Raw genomic sequence first — 17,744 nt, forward strand, 5'->3', positions numbered from 1 at the left:
GTTTCATTGAGCAGTCTGACTTTTTGGACCCCGCTCAAGCCGGATTCCGACCAGCCCACTCCACCAAAGCGGTCATTACAGCAGTTTTGGATTCCCTACGCCATAGCGCAGACCTGGGCACCCCTCAAGCTCTGGTCCTGCTCGACTTATCGGCCGCATTTGACACGGTCGACCATGACATCCTTCTCGACTGTGTCAAACTAGCCGGCATTCGCGGCCCTGCACATGACTGGATCAGATCCTTCCTTAGTGACCGCTCACAAGCTGTTGGTCTACCTCCCTTCTCCTCATTGAAACTTTACACCACTTGTGGGGTCCCCCAGGGTTCTTCCTTATCACCTATTTTGTTTAATATTTATATGTTTCCTCTGTTGCACTCATTACAAAATTTCAAAGTCACTACTTTTAATTATGCAGATGATTTGCAACTCACTTTCACCATTGATGACTCCCCAGAATCTGTTTGCCAATTTCAGTCCACCATGCTCTTTATAGGTCACTGGATGGACAGTAACCATCTCAAATTGAATCCTGAAAAGACAGAGCTGGTCCTCTTCGGGAAAAGCAAACTTCTTTGGGGGCCACATTATTGGCCCCCCAAACTTGGTCGGCCCCCTACTCCGTCTAAATCGGTCAAAAGTCTAGGGGTACTTATTGATGATGAGCTCTCACTAAAGCCTCAGGTTAACGCAGTGGTGTCATCCTGCTTTTTTCAGCTTCGGAAAATAAAAAAGATCCGCTGAATGCTTACTCAGTCCGCTTTGACCCAGGTTGTGATGGCACTGGTATTGTCACACTTAGACTATGCTAATGCCATCTACCTGGGCCTCCCTGTGGCTCTCAGTAAACGCCTCCAGTTGGCCCAAAATCAAGCGGCCAGACTTATCTATCGCCTCCCATGTTGGCAATCTGCCAGACCGCTGCTGAAGCAACTTCACTGGCTTCCTATTACACAGCGTACACTCTTTAAAACTGCCTGCATGACGTGTAAAGCTCTTCGTGAACGCAGTCCTAGGTTCATCCAGGAACTTTTGCCCAAGTACACTCCTCATCGCAACTCCTCCTCGCAACCTGCGGTCCGCTTCTCAGATTCTTCTGAATGTACCCCGTTTTAAATCCCAACGGAAGGGAGGACGCAGGTTTGCCACGCTTGCCACTAAACTGTGGAACTCCCTCACTTTGGAGATCCGCTCCTCTACCACTCTCCCTCAGTTCAGGCGGCAGCTTAAAACTTCGCTGTTTGTTCAGACGCTGGCCTAGTACTCCATTTTTCTTCCTTGGGGTCAGTTTCTAGACCTATTGGTAAGCGCCATGAAACCCCTGGGTAAACGTGCGCTGTATAAATTCTGGTTAAGATAAGATAAGAAGCCAACGCCTTACAAAACCAAACCTCACTAAATAAAACACTTACTTAACCCCAACTCCCCGCCTCCGCCCCACAAATTTTCTTGACCCCGCCCCATCCATAAATTACATCAGTACAAAATTACAATCAATACAAACGTCTACACCTATAATTCAAACAATCCGTTACCCAAACTTCCCTGCCTGCCCCTTCACAACTTTTGATCTCCCAACCTATGCAACCACCCCAACAAATTAACCTGCCCAACTTATCCTGTCGATGACCCAACTACGCAAATGAACAACAAAAATTCTGCCAAACCTGGCAAAATACCACTAACCCCCGCCACCCAGAACGCCGGGGGGGGGGGAAACTACCCCCCCCCCCTTTTGGCCTATCTGGCATATTCCTAAACCTTCAAACACCTAGACAGAACTTCTCTCAACTCCAGAAGATACAGGTCCATCCCCATTCTGGATAAGTGGACCCCGTCACTCCTAAAAAAACTCCACCCCCTTAAAGCGAATGTCACCGTGTGTCACTCTCCCAAAACCTAAGCTCCTACAAAATCTGGAAATCTCTAGGTTTACCTTCTTACGAGCCCTGTCAATCGCCCTAGGATTCAGAGCTCCCCTCCACATCCTGAGCGGCACCAACTCTGTCCACAAAACGTGGCAACCTGACCACTGTTCCTTCAAATCCCTCTTCATTGCCCTCAACAATACAACTCCTTTGACCCCACAAAGATCATTCTCGCCCAAATGAATTAACAGCACATCCGGGCACTGGCCCCCGACCATCCACTTATTTACAGCAGGAATCAACTCCCTCCAAAGCATTCCCCCCTTTCCCTTTCACACAACTTTAAACAAATGCTCGTTAAATCCCAACAATGACCCACAATAACTACTGCACGCCTGTACATGTGTCCATTTGACGAAGGAATGCCCCACAATCCAGATGGTCAATTCTGTCGAGCGGGGGCCAGCCACTTAACCTGCAACAAGAAAAGCAATATCAGACTTATTACAAGGAGGATGACACATGTGCCTCCCCCGCATTGTTTCTCACGTAGCGTTGAAAACAGTAAGAAGACCAGCGCCCCAGCCGCATAATATCCTACCTAGACCATCCCCGGTTGTAGGCCTCCGTCGCTGCCCCAATCCTAAAAGAATGAGTCCCATAGTGTGCCCTGTCTAGCCCGATACTCCGCAAAGCCTTACGCAGCACCATGCGCAACTGATATTCAGAGACCCGGATCCCGTTGGCATGTCTGAAGACTCCTTCCCCAACCTTCCTACCTGACAAGCCCCTCCAACGCTGGACCTACGGCAAAGGCCATGTCGCAACCGGGGAGGACGCTTCCAACCAAACCCCTTTACCCAAGCTCCTCTGGTCCGTTTTAGAGCCGGACTGCCAAATATGAACCACCCTTTCTGAGAAAAATATGTCTTGTCTCCCGATGCCCTCCTTCAACTTAGAACCCAAAAGCTCAGAGACTCTGAAAGCCCCAAAAAACATCCACACACATAAGTGTGGAAAACAAACAAGCCTCAAATCCATCCCTACAAACCAATGGTAAAACTTGTAAAAGACGTGCCAAAGTCTGCCATGACTGAGGGCTACGTGCAAAACGTTTCCCCCAGCTCCCTAGCCCAACCTTCCAACATTCTCCTCCCAACTTCCCCCGCAGGAGGAGAGTAACCCAAAGGAGTTTCCCCATAAAGAGAAATGCCCGCTAGCTTCCCGATAATAGTAACCCTAGAAAGACCTTTCTCCATAAGGTCAAGAATAAACTGGATCAAATCTTCTGACGGCCGCCATCCTACCTCCCACGTACAGGCTCCTGATGCCAAGAAATCCTTCCAGGCTAGCGCATATGCTGCTTGAGTCGACGATGACAATGATCCTACCACCAGTTGTATGACCCTACATTGCTTACATACCAAAGATGTTGGTGTCCTGTCCGCCTCCTAGGCCAGCCCATGGAATCTCTCCCACTGCTAATGAGACAAAGCATCAGCAATGTCATTGTCCACACCGGGGATGTGTAATGCCCTGAAAGCGATATCATGTCTGAGGCAGCCTAGCACAAAAACCCAAAGCAATTTCAAAATCTGCTCATCTCTCGCTGACTGCCTCTTGATAATCTCCACCACTACCATGTTGTCAATCCGAAACAAAACCTTCCTATATGCCAATTCTTCCCCCCACAGTATCAGGGCCACCAATACCGGGAACAGCTCCAAAAAGGCTATGCTCCTCCCACCCTCCTTCCATTGAGGCAGCCATTTCTTGGCACACCACCTGCCCACCCAATAAAGGCCAAAATCGTCACTGCCTGCCGCATCTGAAAAGATCTGAACATCCCACCGAAAGTCATCCTCCCTGGCCAATGGAAATTCATTAAAAGAGTGTAAAAAGACTGTCCACATTTGCAGATCTTCTTTCACCCCTGCTGACAATCGGACATGGTGGTGAGGCAAATGATGTCCTGACAGTGCTCGCCCCAATCGCCTACAAAAAGTCCTCCCTGCCCTGACCACTCTGCATGCAAAATTAAGATGGCCTAGCAGGACCTGGATATCCTTCACTGTCACTTTCTGTCTTGATAGCATTCCATCCAATAGCTCTAACATTTACACTTTCTTATTCACCGGCAAGCGAGCCTGCATTGCCACTGAGTCAATCTCAATTCCCAGAAAAGACATGGTCTTGCATGAACCCATTGTCTTCTCTGGTGCCAACGGCACCCCCAATTCCTCCATGAGCTCTTGGAAAGTGTCCAGAGCTACCTGGCACTCCGTGGAGCCCGGGGAACCAACAAAAAAAGAAATTGTCCAAGTAGTGTGTTACCAACTCATGACCTGCGTGTTGTGTAAAATACCACTGCAAGAAGGTCCTAAAACACTCAAACAGAGCACAAGACATTGAACAACCTATTGGCAATGCTTTGTCTACGTACCATTTACCATCGAAATGGATCCCCAAAAGATTCCAATCATCTGAATGGACTGGAAGCAACCTAAATGCAGATTTTACATCACATTTTGCCATCTCTGCAGTTGCGCCCACGGTAACTACTAATGACATAGCAACATCAACTGAGGAATATGAAACAGAGGCTGCCTCCTCATCCATAAAATCGTTAACTGAAGACCCCTCGGGCCATGATAGGTGTTGAATTAGTCTGTACTGCCCCACATCTTTCTTGGGGACCACCCCAATCGGGGAAATAATCAAGTCCTCCAATGGCCAATCTTCAAATGGCCCGCCACCCTCCCTTCTGGCACCTCCTTGTTCAGCTTTTCCTGCACAACTGCCTTATGTTTCTCAGCTGATTTCAAATTCTGTGCCCACCGCCGCAGCCGCGGCCCAGTGTAACCTAGACGAAACCCCTCCTAAAACCCCTCCAACAGCACCTTCCTGGCCCTCACATCCCCATAACCCCTCAAACCTTCTGTCAATTTTATTATCCTAAGCGGAGTAGGAGCCTTTGGGCCCAGACCCTTAGGGGCCCTTACCTCCTCTAGCACTCTGGAATTTCTGAGAGGGGCCCAGAGTGCTGGCACTCGGCTGTTGCCACTGCTGGCTGCCCAGAGGCTTAACCCCCCATGTTTCTTTCCGCATTGTGAACACTCATGCCGGAACCTACAGTACTCCCTTGTGCACAGGTCTTTATTAAAATCCTAGCATGCCCCAGTCCCAGATTGTGTTGCTGTTGCGCTCCTACCCCTCCCCGGGTGGGCTTCCCCTGAAAGGGCCGGTATACTAAAGGTAACCCACTAGCTGGGAATATGGTCTTACCGCCAGCCGCTGCCCCCATCGTGTGCTGCCACAAATCAGTATCCAACTCTCCCCACTTTGCCTCCGGGTCCCAAGCCATACAGGCCCGGAATTCCTCATCTTATTGAGCCCAGGCAAAACTACTACCAGTGATCTGAGTTTTCCTAATAATGGCCATGTACTTAAAAATGACAACGCAGCGCTCAGTAAACTTTTCACAATACACGCGGGCATAAATTAAGAACGCTGCCGTCCAATTCCTAATTGTTAAAGGTACCTTCGGCCGCTTAGCACACTCATACTCCTCCTCTTTAGAGCCCTCTTTCCAATGCACTTCTCTGTGAAGGAGCTTCAGTATTTCAACATATTACCCCTTCCAAATCTGCTCCTTGGTTGCTAACATCAAATGTGCACCCAGGGGCTTTGTCACACCCATGTAGGGGAGCTTCTTAATCTTTAACTCCTTGCTCTGTAAAGGCTCTTTACTTGCTTCGGTCGCCTCGGAGTACATCCCGCTCTCCACCTTAGTACCCAACGTTCACTCCACTTCTCCAGTTCCCAGCCCTTGATCCTTAACATATCTACCTTTGTGAAGTTTCCCCTCCCAATCCCCCCTCCCCTTCACCCCCAGTCCCCACAGACACCATTTTCGGTTTGGCCCATGGTTCACCAATTTCACCTGGCTCTAACAAGGGGGCCCGGCTGGGCGCCGACCGCCATGCCACTTGTTCCGCGTTGTCCACCATCATAGGAGCCCTCACCGATGGGCCGTGCTCTCTTCTGGGTCCAAACGCCACTGCCCTCCTGGGCTGCAGCACCTCTGGTGCCTGCAAAAAACTATGAGACACATGAGAAGGCCCCCCCATCCTCATTATCATTCAGTTCCCCTTCCTCAGGGCTATCCTCATTATAGTTCAGTACCACCGGCTCCTCCATCCGTAAAGGATCCAACACCACACCACGGGCCTTACTGGACCCTTCCTGACCTGCAACGGACCTAACGGCCCCTGTCTGTATACCTGGCGGGAGAGCTGACTGTACCCGCCGATACTCCCCCAATCGTTGACCACACCTAGAATCTTCATCCGTTGTCCATTCTGACCGCCGTGTCTTAGCTATCGTTGGGGCCAGCGAGGTCGCGCTGGACCTTCGTATGCTGGCCGCGCCGATATCCCCCGGCGGTACGAATGTGCCGCACGAGGCTCCACCCTCCTTTCTCCTCAGCGCAACTGGGCCGCACTCCCCACTACCGAGTCTGCCATTCCGGAACGCTCCCTGCCCTGTGGAGAAATAAAATCGAACTGATGTGCTGGGTCCCTCACTCCTAATAACCTACCGGCTCTCTCACCTACCCAAAGCACCCTCCGCCGACAATCTACCCCTGCCCCGCACTACATGCCCTGCTCTCCCCATACTTACCCCGGGAGCGGTAGGGGGGATTCCCCCCTTCCCTTCACTACTCCACTCCAACATTGCCTGCACTACGGCCGACGAAGGCCCCGGAACTTGGCACCCACTCTCCCTGCCTCCTGTGCCCAAGAGATCCCTTGTGGCCCTACCCCTGGCTACCCCTTCCCCCACTAGACCTACCAAACCACCTCCGCGCCGAGGGAAACTATGACGTGCCTTACAATCCCCTGCGCCAGTGTCACGCACCCCCTCTGCCCACGCCGGAAAAATATCCAGACCCTCCAAGGACCTGCCCCCCGGCCTGATCCCACTCCCCCGCCCATACCTCACCAACCCCCTCATGCTTCCTCCACGAGAAACCTGCCTCCCGGGACCCCAAAGGGGGGCCGATGGCAAAAACCTCACCCACCGTGCTGCTAACTATAGAGGCCACATCACCCCTGTGAGAATAAGATGGCGAGAAAAGGAGGGGGCTGATAGTATCCCTGTCTCACCCTGCCTCATAACCCAACATGGCGTGTACATTCCTGCCACTACAGAGTATCATATGAGGCCCAACCACCGAAGAAGCCTGCACCTGCGTGCTCATAGCACCCCCCCTCCCCACCTGCACTGCGCCGCCGTCCTGCTCCATAACACCCGTAAGGTCTTCCAGCACTCAATAATCCTCTGCCGCTATCGTTACTACTTGCAGAAAAATATTCCTAACTAAACCTGACAAAAATTAATCTAGCTAAAGTTCCAGGCCACCAGGTCACCAAACCTAAAATGGTGGCTGGGAGCCGGAGCCCAAAGCATTTATGCTTGGGCTCCCTTTGGGCTACATAAAAACAAGCCCAAAATCAAAATACCCGCCTTGCTGTCTGACAACCACCTCCCCCCTGCCCCTCCCAAACTTCTCAGGGGGACCTCCCTGCGGTCAGCTACCCCACCCAAGCCCCTCTTCTTATTGTGTGTCCTGTGGTTTTGTTTTATTCATATACAAAGTGTCTTTACAAACAAAGAGCACTGCAAAAAATACTTCCTCCCAATTACTTTTTATGGTATATCTCTGCTCTCCGGAAACGTGTAAAGAAGTTGCATAAAAGTGCCTCATTATATATTATGGTATGATTTCCAAAATCGCCATGATTGGGCTCAAATATAAGTGTCCTGTAACAGCCAGTCTAAAACAGTCACGCAGCACTTGGGGTAGACGCTGCAGTTCTTGTTTCACGTAATGGCTGCATGTAGTATAATGGCTGCAGCTCTTGCTGCTGGGGAGGGGGGCCTAAAAACTGTAGCTCTTGTTACAAGGTGGCAGCATAAAGGCTCTGTAATGCCAAGAAGCAGCCATGTCCCTACTGCAATCAGCCTCGATGCTGCGTTTCACTCTATAGCCAGTCTATAATCTGCGGGTCTTGTTTCGGTTATCTGGAAGTTTCCCAAAGAACAACCGCCCGACAGTGAGATGCTCCAATGTGAACTCCCCTAGAAGGCTAAAACTTCTTATCAGTGGTTGCTACACACGAAACAGAATATGCAGTAATATGCAATAATATCCAGCATAGTTAAACACTTATAAGGTCACAAAAGCGAGACTGATTGTATTGCAAATGCTTGTTTCTTTTTGCAGATAAGGTGCCCTCATGGTCAATAGTAGAAATATAGTTTAAGAGCTATTCCTTCCACTGTATTTATGCTACCGGTAGATATCCAGGAACACACAAGAATTTCCTAATTGTATTTGCAGTTGATGGTAGGGGTAGCCATAGAAAAAGTGGTAAATTCTAGAGATTGCCAAAGTGGACTAGTTTTAAGGAATCCCAAAGTCCACTCTTCACCACTCATGATGGCAGCTAGAGATCAATAGGATTATTTCTTACAACTGCCAATGTCCCTCCTTGACTGCTTGAAAGAATATTTCCTCTAAAAAATGATCAAAGTCACAATCTGTGCAGTAAGTGTCTTTGAACAAAACTAGCTTCAAATGGAATCATGGAAACTGGAACTTCATATATACAGCCACTGCGATGACACAGCTGTCACACAGTTTGCTTAAAATGAATTGAAGTACTCACCATTACTGTGTTCCGAAAGGGACAGAGGGCTGAAAAACTGTTAATATGCAGCAGAATGAGTAATTTACAAAATCTACTCACATAAGCTGTTAAATATGTCCGGGATGCTGCTCACAAAAGCCGTCCTCCCATATGCCCAAGAATGTAGTGTAAACAAGAGAGCTACTCGTATCCAGCGCACATCAAGGTAGAGAATTGCAAATGACCGTGTATCCGTTAATTGGCTCAGCAGGGGATTCCAACGTTGTTGCCGCCCATTGATCCGGCTGTGGACTGATAAGCGTTGCTTCAAATCCCCTTCCTCTCCTCTCTCTCAGCAATCATGTAAGCAACACTGCTTACAAATCTGGAAATTTTGAACATGGTTAAATTTAGCCGGTCTTTCCCTGTTTATTTAGCCCCGAGGAGTGAAACAGGGTGCAACACCGTATAGGAGAGCCCAGGTGGCTCTCTACATCAAACCTTTTCTTTAGCTGCTGCCAGTCACTTCCACTGCCCTGATCACGGCAGTACACATACAAAGTCTCTAAGCCTTTGGCTGGGTGCAGGGTTCGGCAGGAGACCATACCTCTGGCTCCGGGAGCTGCAACAGGACCCTGATTCTGCTGGGCTGCAAATTAACAGCAAACTCATGGCATTCAGACAAGGTGGGACATCAGTCGGGATGGCACTGTTGGTTCTCAGGCCTTCCTGGCTACGGCCAGGAATCACTGATGGTGACAGAGTGTCGGCTGAGGAATCACTTTCTTCGTCCAAGTCAGTGAGCCAATCTGAGCTGGGACCTGCTCCAAGTACTTTCTTGAACCAGGATACATTCTGTGTTACAGTTCACGCACCTATCTGCACGGAGACCATGTGGTTCCTCTGATGTTGACAATTTTCCATACTTCTGGTTTGAAAGGGTCCAAAACTTCCATCTGGGGTGCCTGTCTTTCACCACCATGTAGTGACCCATCCACAGAGACGGTGACTCTGCACCTCTGGTGAGGCTTGCCTATCTGTTGGTAACTTCTCTTCATGCCTGGACGGCCACACTATCATGTCCAGCTGGACGCCATGTGGGATCTGTCTGGATTCTGTCTCGCAGGGCCCGCTTGAAGGCATTGTGTTGTGCTGTGTGGGGTTTGCCGATACACATCGAGGAACTGATTCAACGATCTTTCTGCATCCTCACCCCTTTCCACTGGGATTCGCAGCGCCTGGTTGAGCATCCTCATGAATCACCAGACCTCGCCGTTCGCCTTGGGCTATTGTGGTGTGATTTTCCAATGTCGGATGGCTCTCCATGCTAGGTACTCCTGGAGTTCTCTGCCCCGGAATGGGGGCCTATTATCAGACTTGATCTCTCCCGGAAGGATAAACAGTGCAAATATTTTGTCAAGGGCAGCTTGAACCCACGGAAATGCTGTGGATTTCATCACTTCCACGATGGGGAATTTTGAGTAGGAGTCCATTAACAACGGGGTACTGCGGCCGTCAGGGAAACTTCCAAAATCAAGGCTCACCTTGGACCAGAGTGTTTCACTAGGTTCCTCTGTGAGGACCAGGGCAGGGGCGGGGTCACCTCCAGTGATCTTGCAGGCATGTCAGTTTTTAATCTTTTCTTCAACCAGCACATCCATTCCGGGGAACCACACCTTGCTTCGTATGCTCACTTTCGTCTTTGACATTCCCTGGTGTCCAACGTGCGCCAGATCGACAATTTGGCTTGTTATGTTATGTTATGTTAACCGGATTTATTACGCGCACAGATGCCCCAGCAAAGGGGCGTCCTGGCGCGAGAACACAACCAAAAACCGGACAGAGACTAAGAACACAACACAGCAGATAAAACTAGGGGACCAGGGGAAAGAGGAAGGTTTTTACTGCCTTCCTAAAAGCAAAAAGCCCCTCAATGGCACGGATATGCACAGGCAAAGAGTTCCACAACTTGGCGGCAAGAACTTGGAAGGAACGTCCGCCTGTCCTGGATCTCTTAAAGCGAGGAACAACAGCAAGATGAAGAGCAGAGGACCTCAGAGTACGAGTTGGCACATAGGGAGAGATTAAGTGCTGAAGGATCGGAGGGGAAGAAAGTTTAAGAATCTTGAAAGTTAGGATCAAAGATTTAAACTTTATTCTCTGTGCCACCGGGAGCCAATGAAGATTATAGATGGTTTTCCTGGCTGAACAGAACTTGGGCAAGCCAACCAGAGCCCTGGCGGCGGCGTTCTGAATACGTTGAAGGCGAGAAAGCTCAGCCTGGTTGACTCCAAGAAAAAGAGAGCTAACATAATCCAGTTTGGACAGGATCATGGCTTGCACGATAAGCTGACGAGTGGGAGCGTCGAAAAATTTGAAGGTGGACCGAAGCTGACGCAAAATCCCAAAGCAGGAAGCAGCGGTCTTTTTTGTGTGGGTGGTGAAACTCAAATGGGAGTCAAACCACACCCCAAGATTCTTTACTTCAGCAACAGGGATAGGAATAGGTCCGAGCTCTTGAGGCCACCAGCTATCATCCCACAGATGAATTTGCTTTCCCACAATGAGCACCTCGGTTTTTTTTGCGTTCAATTGTAGGAAATTGTCATTCATCCAATGTGCCACAGAGATAAGTCCCTCACGGAACTTGGCAGCCTCGAGATCGGAAGCCCCACTAATCGCAACCGCCAGCTGAGTGTCGTCTGCGTAGGACACGATGGAGAGGTTCCCACGCATGGCGACATCAGCTAGCGGCTGGACATAAAGATTGAATAGTGTGGGGCTTAGAGCCGATCCCTGTGGTACTCCCTGGGCAATCGCATGTGGTTTAGATTCGAAGGGGGGAATGCTGACCCTGAAGGAGCGATCAGATAAAAAAGATCTGAACCAATCAAGGGCCACCTTATCTACCCCAGCCTCAACCAGACGTTGGAGTAAAATGTCATGGGAGACAGTGTCAAAGGCGGCACTTAGATCGAGAAGCACAAGTGCCGCCGTATGACCCGAATCAACCAACATGCGAAGGTGTTCAGCCATGTACAGGAGCGCAGTCTCGGTACTGTGACCGGGCCTAAAACCATTCTGCGTAGGATCTAAAATATTCGCAGAATGGAGATGGTTTGCAAGAATGGCATTTACATGAGCCTCAGTCAGTTTGGCAGCCCACGGGAGGAGAGAAATGGGACGATAGCTTTCAGCTTTACCAGGATCTAAAGTAGATTTCTTCAAAATAGGAATTACCTGCGCCTGCTTCCAGGCGCAAGGTACGGAACCCGAGGATAGAGACAGATTGATAAGCTCACAAAGCGGGGGAAGACAGAGAGAGGAAGATTCCCTAAATTGTGAGGGCCGCAAAGGATCTTTAGGCGAGCCTGATTTCACTCTAATAGCGAGCTTATCAACTTCTTCCATAGAAAGCTCTGGAAAATAGGATAGTGCCATGGAGGTTTTAACCGTAGCCGTACTATACTGCCGAGAGCCAGTAGAACTGGGAAAAGTGCGATAAATCCCTTCCACTTTATTGATGAAAAAGGTGGCCAAATCCTCGCAATGAGAGGGGGAACTGATCGCCCTATTGGAAGCTCTACAGGTGGCAAGGTCTTTCAGTGCTTTAAAAATAAGTTTGCTAGGATTGCTACTCGCACTGAACTCACGAGAAAAATACGAAGCCCGGGCCCTACAAATGGCTCTATGGTAATTTTTGGTGGTAGTGCGGTACACAGCTTTACTAACCGGGTCGTAAGACTTACGCCACAGTCTTTCGGCTAGTTTACAGGATTTTTTTAGTAGCCGAAGAGCGCCATCATACCATGGACTGGAGTGGTTGCGCTGTTGTTTGGTCAGAGTAAAGGGAATAAGTTTATCCAGCGCATTGGTAAGCCAGCTACAATAAGAATTGTAGCCGGACTCCACATCTATAAAAGGGGCCAAAGGGACCTCGCCTAACAACTGGTGAAAATCTTGGAGTTTTAACTTTTTCCATGAGCGCCTAAGAATGGCAGGAGTAGAAACAGCTATAGGAGGATCACTCAGTAGAAGATGACATTCAATTAGGTGGTGGTCTGTCCAAGGCATCGGTCTGGGAGGTAATACTTTGGCCGATGTTATAGAGGTGAAGAAAGGATCAAGGATATGACCACCAATATGTGTACCATGTTGGACTAGTTGAACGAGTTGGAGAGCCTCCAGGTCAGCACAAGTACTGCTGGCTCCCGAAGGACAAGGAGAGTCAAAATGCAAATTAAAATCCCCAATAATATTAAAATTAGCTGTTTTCAAGGCCAGAGAGCTAACTGCCTCAGGAAGGGCGGCTCTAAAAGCTGCATCTGGGCCGGGCGGCCGATAAATAAGTAGACCCGAGAAGGTAAAGTGCGGGTTGACAGATACCGAGAAATAGGCACTTTCACATCCCGCGATATCCATGGCCTTCCAAGAACATGGATATCTAGTTTTAATCGCGGCAGCGATACCGCCTCCTCTAGAATCGCGATTGAGAGCATATATAGTATAATCTGGGGGGAGTGCCAAATTAATAGCTACTGACGCGTCATTATGTAGCCAGGTCTCTGACATAAAAAAGATGTCAGGGGCCTCGTCAAGTAAATCATAGACGTCAAGATGGTGTTTGACCAAAGATCTAACATTAAGATGAAAGATCTTAAAGGTTGTCGGCTCCAAAGACGCAACAGAAGCAGGACAAGGAATAGAAATAGGGGTCGGAGCAGGAAGCACAAAGGAACAATCAGGACAGGTAGAAGGGCCAAGCAAAGGATACAGGGAGTGGTTAGCACAGGAGCCGGAGATGGGGCGAAGAGATAACAACTCGGATCTGGAATACATGGCTAATAAAATACACAATGTAAAACAGGCACAACTACGTACCAACAGAGAGCAGAGCCCTGCCCTAGCGCCTCCTTAGCGCTGACGAGCGCAGACGGGCAGGACTCTGGCTGGACTCAGGCGCCGAGAAGGCGCGTCACCGCTGCGCGCAGGAGCAATGCTTAAGTAGGGCTGGCGTAGGAGGGCCGCAAGGCTAGAGCGCTCGGTCCTGCGACTCTAGGACGGCACGTCCTCACCCAAAATGGCGCCTATACAGAAGTCGGCGAGCTAAGAAGCCCACGGAGCCCAGACCCGCTAAGTAGCGGTGCGGGGTACAATTATGTGCGAGTGGGGGCCAGGAGTCCCTATTGTGATCAGGGTAAGATTTAAAAAGATTGCACACAATAACACAAAAAACAAAAGATTAAAATGCGCGAAGCGCTAAGCAAAGAATAGTTGCAGCGTCAAGGTCTCAGCCACGCTGTTAGTCCAGGAGGGTTCTGGCAGGCCAGGTAAGAGTCAGCCTTAAGTAGGGCTGGCGTAGGAGGGCCGCAAGGCTAGAGCGCTCGGTCCTGCGACTCTAGGACGGCACGTCCTCACCCAAAATGGCGCCTATACAGAAGTCGGCGAGCTAAGAAGCCCACGGAGCCCAGACCCGCTAAGTAGCGGTGCGGGGTACAATTATGTGCGAGTGGGGGCCAGGAGTCCCTATTGTGATCAGGGTAAGATTTAAAAAGATTGCACACAATAACACAAAAAACAAAAGATTAAAATGCGCGAAGCGCTAAGCAAAGAATAGTTGCAGCGTCAAGGTCTCAGCCACGCTGTTAGTCCAGGAGGGTTCTGGCAGGCCAGGTAAGAGTCAGCCTTAAGTAGGGCTGGCGTAGGAGGGCCGCAAGGCTAGAGCGCTCGGTCCTGCGACTCTAGGACGGCACGTCCTCACCCAAAATGGCGCCTATACAGAAGTCGGCGAGCTAAGAAGCCCACGGAGCCCAGACCCGCTAAGTAGCGGTGCGGGGTACAATTATGTGCGAGTGGGGGCCAGGAGTCCCTATTGTGATCAGGGTAAGATTTAAAAAGATTGCACACAATAACACAAAAAACAAAAGATTAAAATGCGCGAAGCGCTAAGCAAAGAATAGTTGCAGCGTCAAGGTCTCAGCCACGCTGTTAGTCCAGGAGGGTCTTTGCAGGGTCTTTGGGATTGCAATGGCATGGCCTTGCAGTATGACACCATGCTGGCCTTTGCTGAGCTCACTGCATACCCTCCACAGTTGCTGCCTCACATGGTGGTCATCTGTGTTCAGTGCATGTGGCCCATCCAGGAATAGTGTCTACCCTCTGTTAACCAGGACATTCTTGACTCGTGCCAGATTCTCATCCAAAACAGTGGCCACCCTGATCTCCTCTAGTGTCAGTGTCTTGGAGCATGCCTCCTGGGTGACCATCCTGATGAGCACTTCTGTGCGTTCCTCTTCTGCATGTGACTGTTGTCTATCGGCCATGACAGGGTGCTGTGATAAGTAATCAGCTGGATTTTTGGCACCGGGGCAAAACACCTCGAACCGGCATGCTTGCAGCATGCCGGGTCTGGTGCCTCAGTGGACTAATGCATCCACTGAAGGGGCCTGTGTTCGACCCCATGGTCACATGTTCAAATCCCGGTGGGGCCACTTAGCCTTTCATCTATCTGAGGTCAATAAAATGAGTACCATTGAGTTGGGTAACAAGAAACATCTGTTATTCAGAATCAAGATACCTTCGGGTGAACGTACGCTTTACAAATACATATGTTATGTTATGAACTGCCCATCGCTCTATTCTGGGAGGAGCTAGCATTGACATCCCTACAAACAAGGGAATGAGCATTGACATCCCTACAAACAAGGGAATGAGTGGCTTGGGGTCGGTTATCACTCAAAACTCATCTCAAAACGCAGCCCGGGGACACCGCAATGAGATAAGTTACTTTTAATCTTTTTAAATTATGTTGTACGTTATTTTAATTTATGCGGGGGCCCAATTTAGAGAGGGTGGGCTGGCTAAATCTGCTCCGCTGCAGAGCTGGAGTTTTTTTCCCTACTCTATGTCCTCAGCGGAGCGCGAAGTTGGGAAATATCTGCAACTCCGCTGGTGGAGCAGAGTTCTCCGCCCATGCCTACTGTTCTCGCATTCTTGAAGTAGGACAGCCCTGTAGTATGCACTTGCATATTAAATAATTAAGAAATCCTGATATTGTTGAGATTGAAGTTAAGGTTTTATTTCCAGATAAGGTAACCCACGACCAGCTCATAAGATCAACAGGATTATAATAACTGTAACATTAGAAACATCACATTCTAAGAATTAGTTATGACATATTACAGAATGTACTTGAAAGATTCCTAATTAGAGATTCTTTAAAGAAACAGTGTAAGTTAAGAAGTATACATACTACACATCCTTCCCCTTATAAATAAACTTAAACTAAAGATAAATACAATCAGACATAAAAAAATAAATTAATACATTAAATGAAGCAAAGTAATATGAGTGTGAAAAGAAACTTTTCTATATACAAACTAATCTAAAACATAATCGTGCAGTCTTAAAGGAACTGATCTGATTCTACGACCAACACCCATAATGCCTAGTTTGGCCTGATCTTGCCAACCTAGAATATCTCTGCCATTCAATGCCACATAAATTTTTGTGTAAATTACTCTCCCTTTAAAATCTATGTTATCAGGGAAATAACCACGCATTGTAATATCGAAACCCCCAAATGCTTTGGGATTTACATCTGTGGAAAGCAGCTTTTTGTCATTCCAAGAACATTGAAAAGTACTTTCATCCAAAATGGTAATGGGGGACCCAGAATCCGCCATAACTTTTAAAGATTGTATACCAATAGATATTTCACAAATAGGACCTTTGATACTGAAGTCACATAGAGAATTAATTTGAATAAAAGAAATAGAAGCAACATTTAGTGCGTCACAAATTTCTTCCTCAGAATAAACCATATTAACCTTAGTCTTATTTTTTGATAAACGACATGATGCCGCAAAATGACCTATACGTTTACAGTTTGAACATCTTTTACCTTGTGCTGGACATTTAGGGTTGTTTCCCACGTGAAACTTTGAACCGCATCTGTAATAAAATACATTAGATTTCTGTTCATAAACTTTTTTGCTAGTATTGCGGTTTGAAATAGCATTAACAACGCAATCATCACTAGACGCTTGTGAAACATTACACACTGTTGTAGAGGAAGCGTGTTCAGCTAAAATCTTGGAGGAAACTACAGAGCATTCTATACTTTTCGCAATTACAATCATTTCATCCAATGTTGGATTTTTACAGGTCAAAATCCGCTCCTGGATTTTTTTATTGAAACAATTAAAAACTAACTGATCACGTAGAGCAGTTTCTAAATAGGTTCCAAACTCGCATTTCGATGCAAGTACTCTTAAAGTTGCCAAATAGTCTTCTATGGACTCTTCGTGCAATTGTTTCCTTTTGAAGAAAACATGTCTTTCTACCATGACTGATGGTTCATCTTTAAACTGTTTGCCAAGACGTGTTAATGCCTCAGTGTAAACATTCCATGTGTCATCATCAATTGGTGCTTGTACAACAGCCAAATTATCAAATAATTGTTGTCCTGCGTCTCCTAAGTGATTAAACAGGATGGCTCTTTTCCTTGAAGCAGAGTATTCCAAAGCATCTATTGCTTCCAAGTAATTAGTAAAAACTCTTAACCATTTGTGCCATGGAGTTGGAGGCTTTCCAGGAGCAATTAAAAATGAAGGTGGTGCTACAATTCCACTGTTATTATTGTTTGATGTTGCCATTTTAAAATAAAAGTATTCAACAAATCTTACTTGTTAAGTTGGTAGATGTATTTTTGACTTCTTATATCTGCTTTCCTTCTTTCTAGGATTAATGTAGAGTAAATGTCGCTTTTTTCATTAATTATAGTGAGTAAATGTTTTCACTCGCGTTTATCTGAATAAATACTTTCACTCGCGTTTATCTGAGGAAATTCGATCCCAAAATGGCCGCTTGCGCTGTGACGCTTACGTTGGCAGCGTCAATTGCTTAACAACGCGCGTTGTTATGGAGCGCGGAGGTTGCTGTGACGTGGTGCGCGAGTTAAATGAAGAGCGATGAGTGCGCATGCATCAGCGCGTGAGGGATTACAGTTGGATCGCGAGCACTGAATCTGAGTGCCTTTAAACAACGCGATCAATTTAAGGTATTTCCAATCTACTCACTGTTTTTATTTCATAAGCGGAACGCTTATTCCGGTATTGTAATCCAGGAAAAATCGAAAATCCATTCGAAATGCAGCTCAGCATCCGTTTTCGTTATTTTTG

This window comes from Lissotriton helveticus, chromosome 6 (assembly GCF_964261635.1).
Source record: "Lissotriton helveticus chromosome 6, aLisHel1.1, whole genome shotgun sequence".
Classification (NCBI taxonomy): domain Eukaryota; kingdom Metazoa; phylum Chordata; class Amphibia; order Caudata; family Salamandridae; genus Lissotriton; species Lissotriton helveticus.